The sequence below is a fragment of the Carcharhinus amblyrhynchos genome, chromosome 22 (genome assembly GCF_965287045.1).
Source record: "Carcharhinus amblyrhynchos chromosome 22, sCarAmb.v2.hapA, whole genome shotgun sequence".
Lineage (NCBI taxonomy): Eukaryota > Metazoa > Chordata > Chondrichthyes > Carcharhiniformes > Carcharhinidae > Carcharhinus > Carcharhinus amblyrhynchos.
Window position 1 is genome coordinate 12,796,459 of NC_137345.1, and position 19,868 is coordinate 12,816,326.

General features: G+C 38.6%; 1 protein-coding gene across 5 annotated transcripts in view; it reads right to left on the bottom strand.

Annotated features, from left to right (window-relative positions):
- LOC145356910 (fibroblast growth factor receptor substrate 2-like) overlaps positions 1-19,868 on the bottom strand; it is a 73,993-nt gene that overhangs the window by 33,165 nt on the left and 20,960 nt on the right. For 2 of the 5 annotated variants that reach the window (XM_080209901.1, XM_080209906.1), the window contains exon 2: positions 8,848-9,040. The exons of the other annotated variants lie outside the window; for them this stretch is intronic. The gene's annotated coding sequence lies outside the window, so the exon portion shown is untranslated. The remainder of the gene's footprint in view (positions 1-8,847; positions 9,041-19,868) is intronic. 5 annotated transcript variants of the gene reach the window in all.

A 19,868-nucleotide genomic window follows, 5' to 3' on the forward strand; every position in this document is an offset into this window, starting at 1 on the left:
AACACCGCGTCAACACAGGGCCAGGTTTAGCTTTGATCTCCACACTCCGCACATGACAAAACTGTTTCTGACACCAACCATGTCCCATGGTTCTCACAGCCATCTTAAAACATTGTATGCTTTCATATTGTGGTGTTGTGTGCATTATCAATTCTGCAGAAGTATTATTACTGTGGGAATGAAGTTTCATTGTTCAATTGTGTTTCAGAACTTCTCTGACCAAAGCAACAGCATGCGGCAATCCTCTGACAGCAATCATTGCCACAGAAAGCCAACTCTATTAGAGAGAAACAAAAAAAAAAGGAAGCAAACGTTCCAAATCCACAAGATGAAATAGATAATCGCAAAAGTATAATCCCTACATTTGCCACTACAAAACAGATGACTGTCAGTACAGGATTCGAGAAATTGCTGCATTCTTAGGATTTATATCAGGATAATGTAAGAACATGTTCAATCATAAAAATCATTATTTTTCAGTATAAATGTATCTGAAGTTCCAAGAGAAAATTGCAGCATGGGAATGAGATTGTTTAATTCTACTGCATTCTCCATAATCTTTGTGGTTAGCACTGCTGCCTCACAGCACTAGGGACCTGGGTTCAATTTCCTGGCTTGGTTCACTGCCTGTGAGGAGTCTGCACCTTCTCCCAGTGTCTGTGTGGGTTCCCTCCAGTGAACAAAGAACGATACAGCACAGGAACAGACCCTTCAGCCCTCCAAGCCAGCGTTGATCACGTTTACCTCTCTAAACCAACTGCTTATATCACTGTATTCCCCATTTGTTCATATGCCTATGATAAGTCTTAAATGTAGCAAACATAACTGCCTCAACCACCTCACTTGGCAGTGCATTCCAGGCTCCCATCACCCTCTGTGTAAAAAAAACTTCCCCTGCACATCCTGAACTTCTGCCCTGGGAAAAGGCTTCCAAGTTGTCAACCGGGGTGCTCCAGTTTCCTCCCACAGTCTGAAAGATGTGCTGGTTGGCCATGCTAAATTCTGTGCACCCGAACAGGCACCAGAGTGTCGCAACTAGGAGATTATCACATTAATTTTATTGCAGTTTTAATGTAAGCCTTACTTGTGGCACTAATAAATAAACAAAACTGAAACTAACAAGAATTTGAACAAAGAAGAGACCGAATGTAGGTTCATCCAAAAGATCAAACATACAAAGCAGATTTGAATATTAACTGAGCATTACTGTGTGCATACAGCATGTGATCTACTGAGGTAGTCTTTCTACTTGCACTGACAATAATAGTCTATCCTGTTTTGCCATCCTCCTGCATAAAGCATAAATAATTAGATCACATTGTGGAAATCTGCTCTTACCACTAACTTTATAACGAGGTTGCAAACGTGCACAAAGTTTTATTTATAAATTAAGCTCTCGGCAAATTACAAATTTGCATTCCTTTGGAATGACAAATGTCTGGAGTCCATATTGCTCAACTGCAAGTTAAACTCTGTTAGCCCTCGCGTACTTTACTACAGAGATCTCACACTGTTATTGGGGTGCTGCGGAGGCAATATAAATCGAAGCTATAAAAGGATATTTTGCTCAATATCAACTGTGGGTTTGTTATTTCACCACTTTAAGAATTCAAATCACCTGCAAACCTGCATTAGAATCCAAACAAGAGACTACAATGCAGTAAAGAAAGACATCTTATGCTTTGCATTCTAAACTATTTAATGCTAAGAAAAGTGTGTATATAAAAGAACATGGACCTCCCAAGATGCAGTAACTATCAAAGACTCCAAGTTAACTCTAACCGATAATCATCATTCTCAATATTTAGCGTTGCAACAAGATAATTTTAACAAAGAACTAAAAGTTATCAAAAACTATCTTCTAAATGTGCGTTCAAGAAAATAAAAACGGAGATCAGAAATCCAAGGTAAACGCATCAGAGATAATGAACTGTTGTGGGCACGTAAAAGGGAGTAACAAGCTGGCCCTGATTGAATCATAGGGCCAAGCTGATGGTTTACAAGGTCTGTGTTCTCAGCAGCTTGCAGCATTGGCTGTGAAACATGGACAACTGACAGCCATCAAGAAAAGACCAACAATTTATATCTTCACTGCGTGCAGCACATTACAGAAATGCCCTGACAGGATAAAATCACGAAAGCAGCAGTCCTCTTAAGGCAGGAGCTCCCAGGTTTGTTAGCACTCATCAAACAGAGGTGCTGTTTCAGGACATAAAGATGGGAACTATTCTGCATTAAGTTGGCAACTTTACCAAAGGCCACAAGAACCTGCAGAAAAACTCACACTATTATTGAGCATATTACTTTAAAGTAAAGGCACATTATCCAAGCACAATATTACCTGTGTTGTGACAGTGTGACACTGACAATGAGTAAAAAAACTGGGTCAGACGAATGTTCCTTTCCCCAGTGTTGATATCTATCGCCTTGAGTTAAAACTACTCACCGTAAAAAAAGCAAAAGAAAACTTGCACACCCAATTGTTTAGTGAGTAATGAAACCGAGCATCAGTTGTCAAATACAATTCCTCTATGGATTTCAACCTGGACAGCAGTATAGTATATTTAGCCTCAGTACCTTTGTGCAAAGAGGAGAAAAGGTGGTGACCATGGTGTGACTGTTCTTAAGTCCAATCAAATGTATGGGTGGACATGACCAGACTGAGATACCATGCATCTGCAGTCTAAGGTTGAAAAATAGCCAAAGAACGTTAAAAGTTGCAATCCAGCCTAGAGCCGGTAAAGTGGGAATACAAATGGAAACATATATAGCAGATGTATGACACAAAGGACTGAATATGTTAAAAGAATTCAAGATAAAACATTGGCAGAGTTGCAGATCATCCAATGTTAATGTAACTGCCAATACATCAGACATTACCAGAGAACATGAAAGCAGAGAAATTTAGTTTGTCAAATTACCTGCTCTTTCTTCATGTCCCTGAAATTCAATCAAATATTTAACCAATTCTTTCTAAGGCTGAATCTGAATTCATCGTACAGTCAGTACATCGCAAATCCCAACCACTTGTGTAAAAAAGTGTTTTTCCTCTAAGTTGCCTCTGGTTCACTTGCTAATCACCTAAATCTGTAACCCCAGTATCTGACTCTTCAACCACTGGAAATAACATAACCTCTCACCTTTTGCACTCCACCCCTCTTTTTTTTCAAAAAGCCCAGGATCCCATACGCTTTATGAACTGCTTTGTTAACCTATCCTGTCACTTTCAAAGAGCTGGGTACCATCAGTTCCAGCTTCTCTCCCTTCCTGCTGCCCCCTTATATTGTGCCATTTAGTACATGTTGTTGCTTATTATCCTTCCTAGCATCTGACATTTTTCCACATTGAATTTCATCTGCCATGTTGTACCCATAGGCCCTACTGAAGCATACTTTATTCCTCATGGTTCAACAGTTGTGCCACCAACAAATTTCAAAACTATATCCTGTATGCCCAAGCAAAGTACATCGAAGAATGCCTTGTATCATATTGATGTTTATCACAAAAAGCTTGAATTTATTTATCTATGCATTGTACAACTTTATTTATGCATCATAGAAGACTACACTGGGATTTTTCTACCAAGCTTCAAAATTCAAAGTTTAAAGGGCTTGCTTGTTTTAATTAAAAACAGAATACGCTGGAAAATCTCAGCAGGTCTGACAGCATCTGTGGAGAGAGAATAGAGCCAACGTTTCAAGTCTAGGAATGACCCTTAATCCAGGCTCGACACGTTGGCTCTATTCTCTCTCCACAGATGCTGTCAGACCTGCTGAGATTTTCCAGCATTTTAATTTTTTTTCAGATTCCAGCAACCACAGTATTTTGCTTGTTTTAATGCTGGTTATGGAATCGGGTCACAGTAAAATGATGGTTTTAGTACAGAAACCTAATAAATTTCTGAAAACAAAAAGATATTCCTGAAGGATTTCTACAAAATTAAATATGGGGATGAAGTGAAACACATTTTACCAACCCTCAGTGCACTAAACTGTCTTGGGTAAACTGCCCCACATCCACTTTTAGTCAGCATGTGCCAAGAAACAGTTTGCTTGTCTAGCCACACTCCTCCTCACCATAACCGTTTATTGGCAAGCCTTACTGTTTTGGCACAGAAGGCAACATCATTTCATTTTTTATTAGGACTTTTGATTGTTTCAAGTACAGGGCTTTAAAGCAGGGGAACCTTTCCAATGTACACTTTTAATTCATTCCAACCTTCAAAATGAAATGTGCAAGCCGTGATCAACAGCAGAAAATTAGTTTTTAAACTGAAAAAAATGGAGAGACACAATGTGGAAGGAAATTTTGAACAAAAATTATAAAAACTGGGAAAGAATGAACATGAATACCCACACGTGGGTCACCTTTAGATACAAATGTTTGTTTGGTGCAGTTTTACTCTCTTTTGACACACTGCGTGGAATACCCACGTAAAAAATCCAATGCAATGCCAAGTGTTGTACCCAGTCTCTTGTTAAAAAGATGAAAGCCTGGTGAATCTTGGCAGAATTCAATCCCATGACTTTCTGGTCTAAATCCAAAGCAGGACAGATTGAACCACACAGCACTGTAAAGGACAGGCTATGTGAAGAACAAAGGGAGGCGGGGAATGTGGAATTAAAAAGTGCTTTCATTTTTATTATCAATTAAAGTTAAGTATTTTTATTGCATTGGAGTAAAATTTTACTTTTAACAATTAGTGTTTGCTCCACAAGTTACTTTTAATTATGATCAAAATGATTACAGTACATTTTGATTCAATGGTACATAGCCAAGCTCACAGGATAATGGTGACACAGCCACAGAACTTATGGAAAACCTGACAGGAGTTAACTAGACAACGCGGTGCCCAGAATTTTAAGGTAAGGGTCCCAACCTTTACAAAAATGTATCCAGTTTAGCTCAAAGTAAACAAGTGAAAAATTCCACTGGTATGTATTCCAGAATGATTTTATGCAAGTTCCAATTTGAAAGAGGTTTATCACTAATCCATGAACAAAGGATATTCTTCCATGCTGCAAATGTAAGGCTATTTTCCCATTCACATTACTGATCTTTTTGTCTAGGAGACCCAACATCAGATGCAAGGGATCAAACTCCAAGATTGTATCAAAAGATCCCCTCAAGCTCTTTAAAGAGCATTACACCAAAAGCAATGCAGGTAATACCACATACTTCTCACACAATGACGGTGTAGCAGGATCAAAACAATGCTGCAGGTTTGGAGCAATATGCAGATAAGGCGCAACATCTTAAACTGAATTTCTTTTGTTCTATTACAAACTGAAATTTTATTAGCACATTCCAAAATACCACCTCGTCAATATTTACTGCAAAGTCATCTCTCAGAGTAATACAAATGCCCAGATAAGCAAGCCCCAAAGGGGACCATCTAAAGGGAAATGGAGAAAAGGGGAGTCTACCCTTTAACCTGCCCAAGGACATAGCCTCCAATTTCATGAAATTAATCTTTTAACCCAAAAAAAGACCAAATCTGGCTATCACATCAATAATAGCAGAAATAGAGACATTCAGCTTGGAGACAAGCAGTAACACATCATCCACATAAATCTCCACTGGACAACCCATGGAGTCACATCTAATTGCCTTAGCTATTGAACCTTTGGTTAAGGCTAACAACAGGGGAGACACTGGACATCCCTGCCTAGTCCTTTTCTGAAGGCCAAAATTCTCTAAGCTATAACCATTTGTAAGGATTGCAGTCATCGGGTTCTTATAGAGTTCTTGAAATCCACTTCAAAAGATCCCCTCCTGATCCAAACTTATGCAAGTATAGAACAAATAATTCCATTCTACCTTATCAAAGGCTTTTTCAGCATGTAGGAGATCACTAATCCATCCAAAGCACACTTTTGGAAGACTTGGATAATATTCAGCAATCTCCTAACATTACGGCATGAGTTCAGACCTTTAATAAATTCAATCTGATCATTCTGGATATTCACAAGCAGGATTTTCTCCAGGCACGTCACCAGAACCTTAGACAACACTTTCAAATCAACATTCAATAAAGGAATGGCTCAGTAAGAAATATACAGTTCAGGATTAAGGAAATTTTCCTACAGCAAAAGGATGATTATACATATCAACTAATGGGTTTAATAACAGGTCTTTGAATTCCTTGTAGAATTCACACCCAAAACCAGCAGATCTGGGTGCCTTACCAGGCTGAAGTTCCATCATTGCAGAGACCACGTCTTTCCCCCAGAGACTGGAGCATTCAAAGCTGTTCCTCAGATTCTGAGGCAGAAGGAAGCTCAAGAGAAGAAACGCTCCATAAGTACTGGAGCATCCTCAGCTTCAAATTGGTGTAAAAGCTCTTAAAAGTCTCATTAATACCTTGAGCTTTAATCCTCCTATTTCTCTTGCAGTCCACCACCAAAGCTATCACCCTTGAGTATGATTTCTTCCTAGTAGGAAAAACCAAATACCTATTCAGTTTATTCCAAAATTATACAATCTCTGCTAGCAAACCTCAAACTCCTCTCCGCATACTGTCAAAGAGTCCAATGCTGCCCGAACGATACCAACTTCCTTCAGCTTTGCATGACAATTCCTACCATACACCCGCTCTAATTCAGCTGGCCAGACCGTGAACTGACACTGGTGCTCCATCAATCTACGTCTCTTGCTAGCCGTGAATGAGGTGACCAAACCTCGAGCAAAGGTCTTGCAGGTCTCCCATAGAGAAATCAAATTTTAATGCCAACAATAATTTGAATACTGGAAACAAATGGCTGTTCTCCACAAAGCTTATTACCTAGCAAGTTTCCAAAAAAATGATAATAAAATTATTGTTTGCAGACCCACCACTAAGTACTGTAGGTATAGTTCCAGCCTTCACTCATCACTAGATGTCACTAACACACTATTTCGAGTCCCATCTAGAGATGCTAGTCTGTAAGGATACATGCAACATGTACTTCTGAAAACTAATATAGCTGGTTAATTTCATGAATTTGTGAAATTCTTATTTTTAAAAAACAGCACCCAGCTGAGTAATAACATTAACGTCAGAAATACAGGTAAGAGCAAGATTTTTGAAGTTGTGGCAACAGTATGTGGTATTGTTCAAAGCCATCTTACGCAGTATGGAGAATAAGTAATATCAACGCCAGAACAGTCAGCATTTCTTGTGCTTCTGTGGTTTTTCCCCACATGGGTGGAGTACAGGCTGGATGCTTTGCCTCCACCCACACAGTGACTAAATAAAGGGTTAATGGGAGATGCCTGTACAATAGGGCCACATAACTTTCCTAAATTCCAAAAACTAAAATCTACCAATTCATAGGAAGCCTTTCAGTAAAGTGCAATAGGCATGGTAGAGGAATGCAGCATAATGCCACAAGATGATTTCTCAAATAGCATTCAATGATTTACTGGAACTGCAATTACCTACCAGAATTTCATTATTAAAAAATACTTTTGTCAATAAAACATTTCCAATTATCATTTTGAATTATTAAACACATCCATATCACAATATAATTTATAACTTACTTTAAATTTTAAAAGAGATTTATTTTTCTAACTTATGCTTTAAAATTGCTAATCACTGGCTCAGTTCTCCCATCGAAAACATAGCTAGTGTAAAATTAACACATGTACTATTAGATATAAAAATATATATTCAAAGCAGGAGCTTCCGCAACTCCTGGTTGAACAAGAATTACCACGCAGACTGGCAAGCAATTCCATTCTTCTTTCCAACCACTCACTCAGACTGAATCAGACCACGTACAATCTTACAGACCATGTACATTTAACTTGGCCCCCAAACCAAGTTTCACATCCAATATCTTATCCATCACCGATATCATATATTTATCCTCAAGATAATCCACCTCCATCCATTCCTCATTGCATCTGCTTCAAAAGATCTATTCAACCCTATGGCTCCTCTACTCAACTATTCCGATGCTCTGCTGGCTAACCTCCACAGTCTATAAAGTCCAATTCCTCAAAGCCCTGCTGCTTGAATCATGTCACACCTCATCCATCATCCCCATCCTGGGTGAGCTTCGCCGGGTTGTCTTTCAATGTATAAAATCTACAATTCCCACCTTTGTCTATACTGCCTCATGGCATTATGACCTGATGGATCAGCTGGTTCTTTAAGCCCTCTAATCACCTTGCACATTTTCCTCACAGATTTTCTGCACATATCTGCAAAATGAAAACGAGGAGAATGTTTATTTATTTAAACAAACAAACATTTGCCTCGCATATATTTTCACGACTCAATCCCACCCTCCCCTTTTACTAGTAGCAGATTCTTCAGCCATGTCAATCACAGTTTAGTACACCCTCCTTAAAAGATCTTTAACTCTCCAATTCTCTCTCACACAACCTTTTCCCACAGGCTGCATGGTGGCACAGTGCTGCCTCACAGCTCCAGGGTTCAATTCCATCTCTGGGTGACTGTGTGGAATTTGTACGTTCTTCCTGTAACTTTGTGGGTTTCCTCCAGGTGCTGCAGTTTCCCCTCTCAGTCCAAAGATGTGCAGGTTAGATGGATTTGCCACGGGAAATGTGTTGGGTTATGGAGATAGGGCAGGGGAGAGGGCGAGGGTAAGATACACTGTCAGTGAGTTTGTGTAGTCTCGATAGGCCAAATGGTCTCATTTGCACCACAAGGATTTATTCGATGATTCTAATCCCTACCACTTCAAAACCTACCTTATCAAACAACAGTAATATTTCCCAATCGCTCCCTCCATGCCTCACCATATTCCCAAACATTCCAAATATTCCCTGTGTTAAAGGCACTACAGAAATGTAAGCTGTTATTTATAAAGACCAGGGAAGAACTGCTGCCTGTACCTGTTGTATTTGTTCAGCGACAACGTCACTGTTGCTCCAACTTTACTGTAGTATCCAGGCCCAAAGTTCCATCCACAGATATTCAACAGTGCAACAAATCTTTTTTGAAGGCTGTGGGCTTATGATTCCAACACAAGATCAGCTGCACATTTCAAAGTCAACTTATCGACAGCCTTCATGAGGAACATGCACACTGTTGATACAGAAATGGACACGGTCACTATAGTAGTAACTCCTTAGCAAGAATTTACCAATTGTTAAGCTAACATTTTGCAATCTAGGTTAATGGGTTGTATGGGGAAATACAATTCTATTCCAGTAAGCGCAGTAACGCAATCCAGATAAATGGCAAATACACCCACTCTTTGCCATTCTCAGCACAAGTTTCAGAATGACGTACAACTGCATCAAGCTCCAGACACCCACTATCACACATAACAAACTGCAGTCTCAGTTAAAGCTTCATTGACAGTGCCAGGATTACCTTGGTAACCCAGCACTCCCATTTTGCATGGCTTCCCTTTGATGCAGGCTTCACTGGTGACCATGAACTCTGTGTGATACTCTTACTGGGGTCAAGAGTTAAATGCAATTCCCACACAGATTTATTAGCTTACAAACAGAGTCTGCCCTCCCACTAAAGCAAGTTTATAGCCTGAAATACAGTAATTATACTCATAGAAAAATGCTTCTTTATTTGCAAGAACAGAGTTGTAATCTTTAACCCTTTAAGTCACAAAGGTTCAGGCAAAAGAGACTCATTAGTTCACATAAGGCTCTTCTGTGTGGCACTGCAGTCTGTACCATGCAGCAGCTAGTACTTTCATTGCATTATGTCAGTGCAGGGCAGGTGGTACACTGACACGTTCAAACAGTTTGCCCAATATAGTCACACCTTATTAATCCACGATTTTGAAGTATCATATTAATTAGGTCACTGGATTTTCAAGACCGCTCTGTTTATTAAAGTCAATTCAAGTGTGTTGGGAAGGGTGAATTTAAGAAAATATACACCCCATTTCCAAGTAAGAGTTTCATCTCAATATTCACCACTGAGGAAGAATCCTGGCACAGCGCTACATTTTTCCAGGTTATTCTCAACAATGCACAAAGTGTGCAGTTTAACACCGCAATGAACATTTTGTGCTGTTGACTGAATACTAAAAGGCCATGATTGCACAATACACTGATACGAATTTTCCAGAGTACAAGATGCAATGCTGCTGAGAGGAGGTTTTGAATTCTTATACCATTAGCCAACTACAGACATCCACACACGTACACAGAATTACGGTTTGAAAATGACAGACATTAACATAATAAAAACAAATCTTGGAAATAAAGACCCAAACAAGAATTACAAAAGTGATGAAAAAAATTATAACAATGGAGAAAGAAAAAATATAATCTCCAAGAACAGAATATAAACATCAAAATATCTATTTAAAGTTAAATCTCACGCAGCAAAAGCATTTCGACGCACAATAGCCATTCACATTACAGGTGGATAGTGATTTGTAGCTTTAGATATTCAAAGCAAAGTCAGTTATCCGTTAATCAATAATGAAGTATTTACACAAAAGTACTCCCAATAATTCCAGATTCCAAGCATACAGAGAATATATACTACACAAATACCACAACCATTTCCTGGAAACAGAAAGAAATGCATTAATACAGGATGATTGTATGAATACTGTCCAATAAAATGTATTGAACATAGAAGTCATTTTTAAAATATCTCAGTAGATATATTTGAATAATTTATCGCTGTTTCTTAAATCATTGCTTAGTAAATTTTAGAAGGTTACTTCCCAAATCCTCTCATTATTTGGATTTTTATTGGTTTGTTACACTGTTTTGAAATACACACATATTTTGAGCTCCTCCTGCTAGTGCCATTCAGCATAAAGATATTACATCGAAGAGCTTTTTTCCCCCTCATTTTAGACTCAGCAACAAGTACAACACCATGACCTGATTTCTTCAGTTCCAGTAATACACACTATCATGAAGGATTTTCTCAACCGACCCACTGGTGCAAAAATAAAAAAAACAAGAGTTTCTTCCTGGAGACACACGTGTTTTGTATACCTGACTGAGACTCACCAGTGCTGCCGAGATACTCTACTTAACTGTAAGTATGCATGACTCCTCCTGGAGTCTTTAACTTAATTCTGGAACAGCATGAGATGCTGCCAGACACTAGGTGTTACTGGGTACATCATCTCTGATTTTCAAAACATGCAAAATAATTCTAGTTCTGTGAGCAGTGAAGTTAGCAATCACACCAATAAAGTTAAAAAGAACATATCCCAGTTCATAACATTTCACTACATGCCATACATACATATTAAATAACACTAAATGAAGTGATTCGCAGAACAATTTCACAGCTGAATCATTTTCTCTCAAGCCAGAAACAAACTGTTCTCTACAGCAGCAATCTTGATTACAGCTCTGCAGATGCGAGCTAATACGAGCTGTATTGCACCTTCACCCTCACATTTTCGTTCATCCAAAACGGATAATTTTTGTTGACTCCTGCTACAAGAGCAGTTCACAAAGGGAATAAATATATGCAGACTACCTTCCAAGCAACTACTCTTTTAAATGTGCAGTAAATAGATTAACCACACAATCTCAAGATTAAGTTTCCACTCCTGACAGTAGAATTCATCAGGTGACCCATAAAATTGCATTCAAACTGACATCAATGGGAGTTGCTACCAAAGGAAGAGAATCATCTGGGTAAAACTCTGAACAATCATCTCATTATCACATTTTAAAAAGGAATGATCATCTTGATTTTTCATCTGACAATTAGGTTTGAACTGAAGCCAATAGGAGTTTGAGATGAAATGTGATTAGAAATTCTACTTCTCGTTTCCAAAAGCAGTATCACTGTTATATCACTAAGCTCCCAAGCTTCCAGCATTCATTTCTCATTCCAAAAGTTGATGCTAATTCTTGTCTGCATTTAAAGACAGTTAACCCATCAAGATATTACAGCATTGGCCCCTCCAGCATATCTATTCTATTCTCCTAACCTTACAGCACACTGGGGCAACCCAGAACTCTGTGCATCTCAAAACTACAGCATCCTACGTGGAGATGTTTAACAACGTGAAACACAGAACGAAGAAGATTGATTCTCTGCACCAGCAGTGATTCTCACAGCAAACTACAGATCCACAGCCCTGATTTCTGTTGACTAAATCAAATTAGCGAAAAGAAATCAGACCCTACCATACACTCCTAGAGGTTTCCCGTCCCAAGAGGAACATCCAGCCTGAGAATCAGGTCTACAGCATCCTGTAACTATTGTCATCTAAAGATGTTTTTAACTTAGAGTGCAGGCAGACAATTTTCCTGCATATATCTTAGTACAAAGGCCAGGCCTGTGTGAGGACTGTGAACATTTGTGTACAACAACCTGCCATTCACTTAACGTCTCTTATTCCAGCAAGCCAAACATCGGCCAAAGGCCAGCATAGTTGCACAGAATAGCATCCAACCTCAATGAAAAAGCACACAAACGTACCAAAATTACACTCAAGAACTATAAAACTTGGTGAACTCAAATCTAGGTGTGGTCCATGAGGGCCCTCAAGCCAGTCGAAAATATAAATCATTGATGTGCAACGCCATAGTGATGAGAGAAGAGGTAAAAACTTTCATCTCAACACTCGTGATGTCACAAACCTGGATCAGCTCCTGTGTGTGTAGCACAGATCGTCATAATCGCGAGATTGCAATCTGAACACTTGTGGAATGAAAACAAAGAAGAAGCATCTGAATGAAACTGAAGCTCTCCAGTTTACAACCAGATATCATCTCAGCACAATCAAAAGCAATGCCATTCTATCAATTCTAATGGATTTTTGTGATAATTATCAAGTGAAAGCAGATGGGTGGGACGAGTAGGTAGGCCAAAGAGAGTTTTGGTCCACCCAAAGTGTGCTTTGCATGAAAAGACATTTGAGAACTAAATTCCTTGAAGTATTTTTGTTTTATATAGGTACGTAGGAACAGGAGGCCATTTAGCCCCTTGAACCTGTCCTATCATTCAATGAGGTCATGGCTGAATTGCAAACTACTCCACATACCCGCCGTTGCTGCGTGTCCCTCAATGTACATATAGGGAGACAATGGCCTAGCGGTATTATCGCTAGACTATTAATCCAGAAACTCAATCAATATCTGGGCAGCCAGGTTTGAAACCCAGCATGGCAGATGGTGGGAATTTGAATTTAATTTAAAAAATCTGAATTATGAATCTACTGATGATGATGAAACTATTGTCAATTGTCAGGAAAAAAAACCATCCGGTTCACTAATGTCTATAAGGAAATCTATCATCTTTACCCAGTGTGACTCATATTTCATATGTACCATGATTAGTGTGAAGTGCTTCCCAATGTCATCTCTGAAAGCCTGAGTCCAATTTGGACTCTGTCCAAGTCTCTGTGGCTACCCAGTCTGTTCCTCAATATCTTGAAGACTTCAAATCAAATCACCTTTTAACCTTTTAAAGGATACAAACCCAATTTCTCCTAGTAATTTAACATTTAGTATCCAGCTATCATTTCAGCAAATGTAACCCTAATGCTGCATACCTTCCAAAGCCAATATATCCTCACGATGATGTGGTAACCAGAATCGCTCACAGTATTCCAGGTGTAATCTAACCAGATCTTTCTATAGCTGAAGTATGACTTCTACGTCCTTCATATTCCAGTCCACTTGATGTTAAAGGCCAGCATTCAATTACCAATTTTGATCATCTTTTGAGTTTATTCGTGATATTTTATTGATCCACATACCTGGGGGGAACCCTACAATTCTTTGCGTATTCAGTATTTGTAGACTTTCACCGTTTAGAAAGCAATCTGTTCTCACCATTTGAAATCCAAAGTAGATAACCTCAATTTTACCCCCACTGAAACCCATTTGCTACAGTTTTACCCATTACTACAACAATGAATATTGATTAATCGCATTAACAATGTGATTGCCATTAAACCTTAAACAAGTGATGGGTATTTGTACACCTATAAATGGGGGTTTAATTTGTTTCACCAAAAGAGAGTATAAATGCAGATATCTAATTGTTTGCTCAAATGAGTATAAATGGGGATAGCTGGGACACTTGTCGGTTGTAGTCCTGACTGTGAAGTCAACAAACTCTGTATCCAGCAGCTGTATCTTTGTTTAAACTTTACCAACCAGTGTGGATCTGAAATAACAATGTAAGCAACCTAGCTATCTTTGTCTTTGGCAAATTCAGATCTGTGGCTTTCTACCCATCTAAATAGTTAACAAATACAATAACAGTTGAGGCTCAACACAGATCCTGAGGGACATCATTAGTTTCACCTACCAATTGGATTACCAGCCCATTATCCCTATTCTCCACCTCTCACCAGTCAATTTCCTAACCAACTCAATAATTCAATTTCAATTACATGATTTTTCAACTTGAGTTAACAACCTCTTATGAGAGGCATCAAATGCCTTCTTGTAATTCTATATAAAAGTAACACCCACAGGCATTCCCCGTCCACAACTCAATTCAAAAAATTGAATCAGATGTGTCAGGTATGATTTATCCTTTACTCCAGAAATACTCAACATTATTAAAATTTAACAAAATGTGATTCAATTATGAAACAATGGGAAGGATTCTTTCTAGTTTCTCCAATTTTCTTCCATTCCTCCTCAATTCCTCCCACTGGGTAATGTTTCTGCAGACAATGACCAACTTTGAGTACCTCAAACAGGAGAGTGTCATTCATGTGTGCAGGCTTCATTGTGTGCGCTGGAAGACTGGGCCAAACATGAAAATGATCACAGCCAAGTCCAATGCCATCTTCACCAAGCATCCATGTACTAGCTATTAATTTGCTAATTTTCTCCATTGAGTCGCATTTCCATTACAATCAAAATACTCAGGTCTTGCAACGTAGACACACATATTGGAAAACATTGTACTGAGAAATAATTGCAGAACTTAATCAAGTTTATGTCATTGCTGTCCGTAGCATGAATATCTTATGCCTAGACAGTTTGCATTCAAACCACAATTCGAAATCCTAGTTAACATAATGCTTCTGCTTAATTTCTACATCACATGGTTCAGTGTTCTTAACACCTATGAAGAACAGCTTGCTGATCAGTCTGTTCAGCAAGAGTGTTTCTACCATAATTCCATTAACAAGTTTATTTTCTCCCCCTTTGAATCAGTTGAAATCTCACATCTTGATTCGAATAAGACACTGCCACAATACTCAGCAAGGTCACTGCAGGATTTACACAGTATTCAAAGGCAGCCTGTCCCCTTCAAAGGGGCACAAGATCCATCAGGATTCTGACTGAAAAGAGGATGATACTGCAAGACAGCATTGTGAATCTTCACAAGGGTAATCTCCACACGGATAGTCCAGCTATGTCTATAGATGAGGAAATAGAAGACTGTTTCCAATTGCTTTGCATCGTGTACAATATCATTTTTTTAAAAAGTAAAACTTCATGGATGAATGTACTCTGTGTTATAAAACCTGCTGGATGGAAATTGTTTAACGATTATTCACATACATTCACAGAAGCAATTGATTTTCCTCGAAGTAACCATGTACCGAGGAGCTGGGTAGTTTAGTTGGCAGATCTACGGCTCAGAATAAGCACCAACAGTACAGGATTCAATCCCTGTTTCAGCAGTGGTGGACTTGAGGCCTACCTTGTCACCCTGCACCATAGATGCATTGTCCATGCTAAATTCTCCTTCAGTGTACTTGAATAGGCACTGGAGTGTGGCAATTAGAGGATTTTCACACTAACTTCATTGCAGTGTCACTGTAAGCCTACTTGTGACACTAATAAAAATATAGTAAAGTTACAACATAAACCATGGTTCAGCTATCCTCAAATAATTAAGGATGTTACCTGAAGAAAACAACCGTGTAGCATACATATATGGATTTGGAGACACAAACAGCTGCATGCACTGAGGATAGACATTGGTCTATGTTTTTCTCTTCTTTGAAGGTTCTGCTAAACGAGGGAAAAACACCGAGACCCCTTACTATGAAAAAGCTGCTAAATAAATACAAGCTCTTGTAGAATATACCAATTTATGATAAAAACCATACCATCTTCTTTGCTCCCATAGGCTGAAGTGAATAATACTTATACTCAAAAAAAATGTATTTTCCATATATACACTCTGAAAACCTGTGAATATGGGATGCGCGGTGGCAAGCACTGCTGCCTCCCAGTGCCAGGGACCGGGATTTGATTCCTGGTTTGGGTCACTGTCCGAGTGGAGTTTGCACATTCTCCCCGTACTTGCGTGGGTTCCTCCGGGTGCTCCAGTTTCCTCTCTCAGTCCAAATGACGTTAGGTGAAATGGCCATGTCAAATTCTCCCTCAGTGTATCTAAAGAATGTGGCGGCCAAGGGATTTTTGCAGTAACTTCATTACAGTGTTAATGTAAGACTACTTGTGACTAATAAATAAACCTTAAACTTTATATTTGACTGATTTATAATTACCATACATCAAGCAGTGCATATGGTTTGAAATACAATTTTACACTGAGTCAGGAACAACGAATAGTGAAATTTGATTATACAGGCAAGTGCTTTACTCAACTTGAGCTCACCTTGCTCAGCATAAAACACTGGAATTATCACAACCATTAGTAAATACAAGAACAGAGCCGATTTAAAAGCCTGGACAAAGATTAATCGCAGCATCACTCTTAATAAATAGGTAAATCAAATTCTCCTCTTCACATTGGTTCTGCTCTACAACAACAGCTCCTAGATGTCCCCAATTGCCACTCTTTACTGGACCACGAGGAAATGAGTCTGATCTGTGAACTTTACGGATTTTCACTTCTACTGTGCCCACCCTTCCCCTCACAGCATTCAACCACAAGGAACACAAATTTGCACTCTCCCATTCTCTATTGTAGCACAGCATGCAACTAAACTGGCAAAAATGCAGGTTGTAACTCCACCAGCTCTCATTTATGACTGCCCTTTAACAAATGCAACAGACCCCTTCCGTAAACTGTGGAAGGCCCAGACTCCTTAGTTCAGTCAATGAATGGCAATCATAATCATAAGGAAACAACTGAAACATTGTTCTTTATGGGTATTCTCAAACAACTGTCCACAACCTTGCTAAATATCAAGAAACAATTCAGAAAGGGCTTGGATGCTCCTAAATGCCAGGGGAATTCACAAGTTAATTAAACCTGAAGCAAAGGATGGTAAAAGGTCTACTGCAAATTCCTCAAAGTGGTTTTGGTGCTAAAGCTGACCACTACACTGCAGAGAATTTTGCATAGAGCAGGATGTGCAATGACTTGGGAGCTGAGGAATACTGCACAAATGGCAAAACTATACCAAGAGTGAACTGATGCAAAGCTTTGATACACAATTCCAATTAGGCTTTTACAAATTGAGCTGGCATGACCCCCAAACAGAACTCATTTCACTATTACATCTTTCTCACCATTGTTCCTCAACATATTCAGTTTTAAACCACCATTCAAATTGGATCACATTTTCCTGGACTATAATTTAGGTGCCTGCCTTGAATTTCACAACCTCAGATTCAAAGCTCTAGAGTTGCCACCTGGTATTTTGGCCTTCAAATTATCCCAGTTCCTGGCCTACTTTGGCCCATTCCACCATTTTTGAAGATTCTCATTGGGAGATTAGTATCTCCTACAAGCAAGTCCAAGTTTTATTATTTCTTTTGTTTCCTCTTTCTGAAGAGGGAGGTGTCCATAAAGATGGAGACTTTCTCATATGCCAATGTACCAGTATGGTCCAGTATTAATGGCTCACGAGTGTTAGTGTTACGGATTCTGGGTCATCTTGATTCTTTTTTTAAAAAAAGAGTCTTCAACAATTAACATTTGTACCTGCAGCAAGATGCCAGAAATCACAGAGATTATAAATAAATTGGAGAAAAAGATAAGGAAAGTGAGAAAGAAAAAAGTGAGAAGGGAAGAGAAAGGATGAGAAGGAAAAGGTGAGATATCCCACCGATTTATATTGTACAACAAGATTCAGTCTTGTTTCTACTTCACAGCAATGCAAGTGTGAATCATGTTTTTACCAACTATACAGACAATAAAGAACTGGGAAAGGTAGGGCACAAATGTATACAAACACAAGCAAAAAGTTCTGTTGTCCTAACTCCAATGCAACAGTAAAATATTGCAAAATAACCAACATGACAGTCAATTCCTTCTAATCATTAGAACATGAAAATATTGGGAATAGCAGGCTACCAGAACCTGGTTTTAACTTTAAATAACTTTAAAAAAAAAATCAGGCTTTGCACCAGTTGCTTTAATAACTTTGCTAACTCCCACCCTTCCCAGCATGCAACCATCTCTGCCTAGATGATTTCCGATTGGCAATTGGTTGCATTGGAAGCATTTCTTGGGAATGACCAGTAGGCTCATGTTATTTGGGGTGGTACTGATAATGGAGATATGACAGTCACTCAGAACAACCACATCAGCAAGTAAAAAAGTGGTTAAATCCGAGAGACACCATCTGATGATTAGCTCACTACGGTTAAACCATTAACATTTTTTGGCATGAGAAGACAGACCACTTAAGTATATAACAACTTGCAATTGAAAATTTAGATTTTTCCAACGCTGGCAGCCCGAGATGCAAGTACATCATGTCCGCAAAGTGCTTCAGGATTCTTTAGGGTTCACAAAATTACAATCAAGCAAATCATTGTTAAGGATTACAAGTCACAATGCAAGTAGAGAAGTCAATGACTGCTTCTGTGTTACACCTTCAGATCAAAGCTTCTGGCTTAATGTGGCTTAAGGCATGTTCAACTGCATTAACTTCCTATGACATGAGCTTTCTGCATATATTGTGAAATAGCTAGCAGTTGAGTTCAAGGTAGTAATAATTCAACCTTAACATCAAAACATTGTTTACAAGTATCTTGAACTTCTAATACCACAACCCAAGAAAACGCATTGCCAACTATGATCACACATCGACCTATACTTTCTTCATAGAATTAGCTTTTATTTATGAGTAGTAACTTTAATAGATTTAGCATAGTCTACTAACACTTTTATAGAGTTTGACTAGTATTTATCACACTTTTAAAAACAAAACTAAGATCAACAGTAGCCAATAGAAATAGTGAGATTAAGTGAACAATTCTGTTCATGTCCATTAATGAAAATGATCTTATACCATAGACATCAGAGAAAGCACTAATGTCAAGCTAGTTCCTAAAGTATAACAACTGCTACCGGAAAAGCTCAATGGCTCTTAGCAGAAAATATTCGCTTCTCAACTAAGCACACAAATGCAAGTAGAAGTAAAGCTTGTAAATATCACACCTAGGAAAACTGATCCAGGATCACCATAAATTCTCTATTTGTATAATTTTAATAAATTGCTATGATTTGTGTGGATGCTGTGTGGTGATTTGATACACTGGAGTGGCAAGCTAGGAAACTTCAGGGGAGCAGTTAATTGTCAGCCACGCTAGGGTAGAATCCAGGCCAGGCAAAAATGCAAGTTTCTTTCCCTAAAAGACATTAATGAACTATCAGCTTTTCATTTTTCAAATTGAGATCAAATTCCCAAAGTGTCACGGCAAAATTTGGATTCACGAATTGTGGATTATTAGTCCAGGCTGTTCGATTGCTAATCCAGTAACCTAACTACCTTAATCTGAGTATAGTTCTAGAATGAACTTTTGTAGGTGTAATTTTGAACCAAATACATGTGAATAATGCCAAATTTCAATCAAAATAAGCACTCAAATGTCAGACCAAGACCATTGAGGGACCGTGATGGGCCAGTGACAACAAGAATGTGACTGATCTGAACTCACATTCTGACAGTATAGAAAATCCTTTGTGCCAGCTTTATAATAAACTGCTCCAAGGTACGCTCTGATACGTAACAAAAAGCATTCAGACACTACAGTTTTAATTTCCATTACTGTATTAA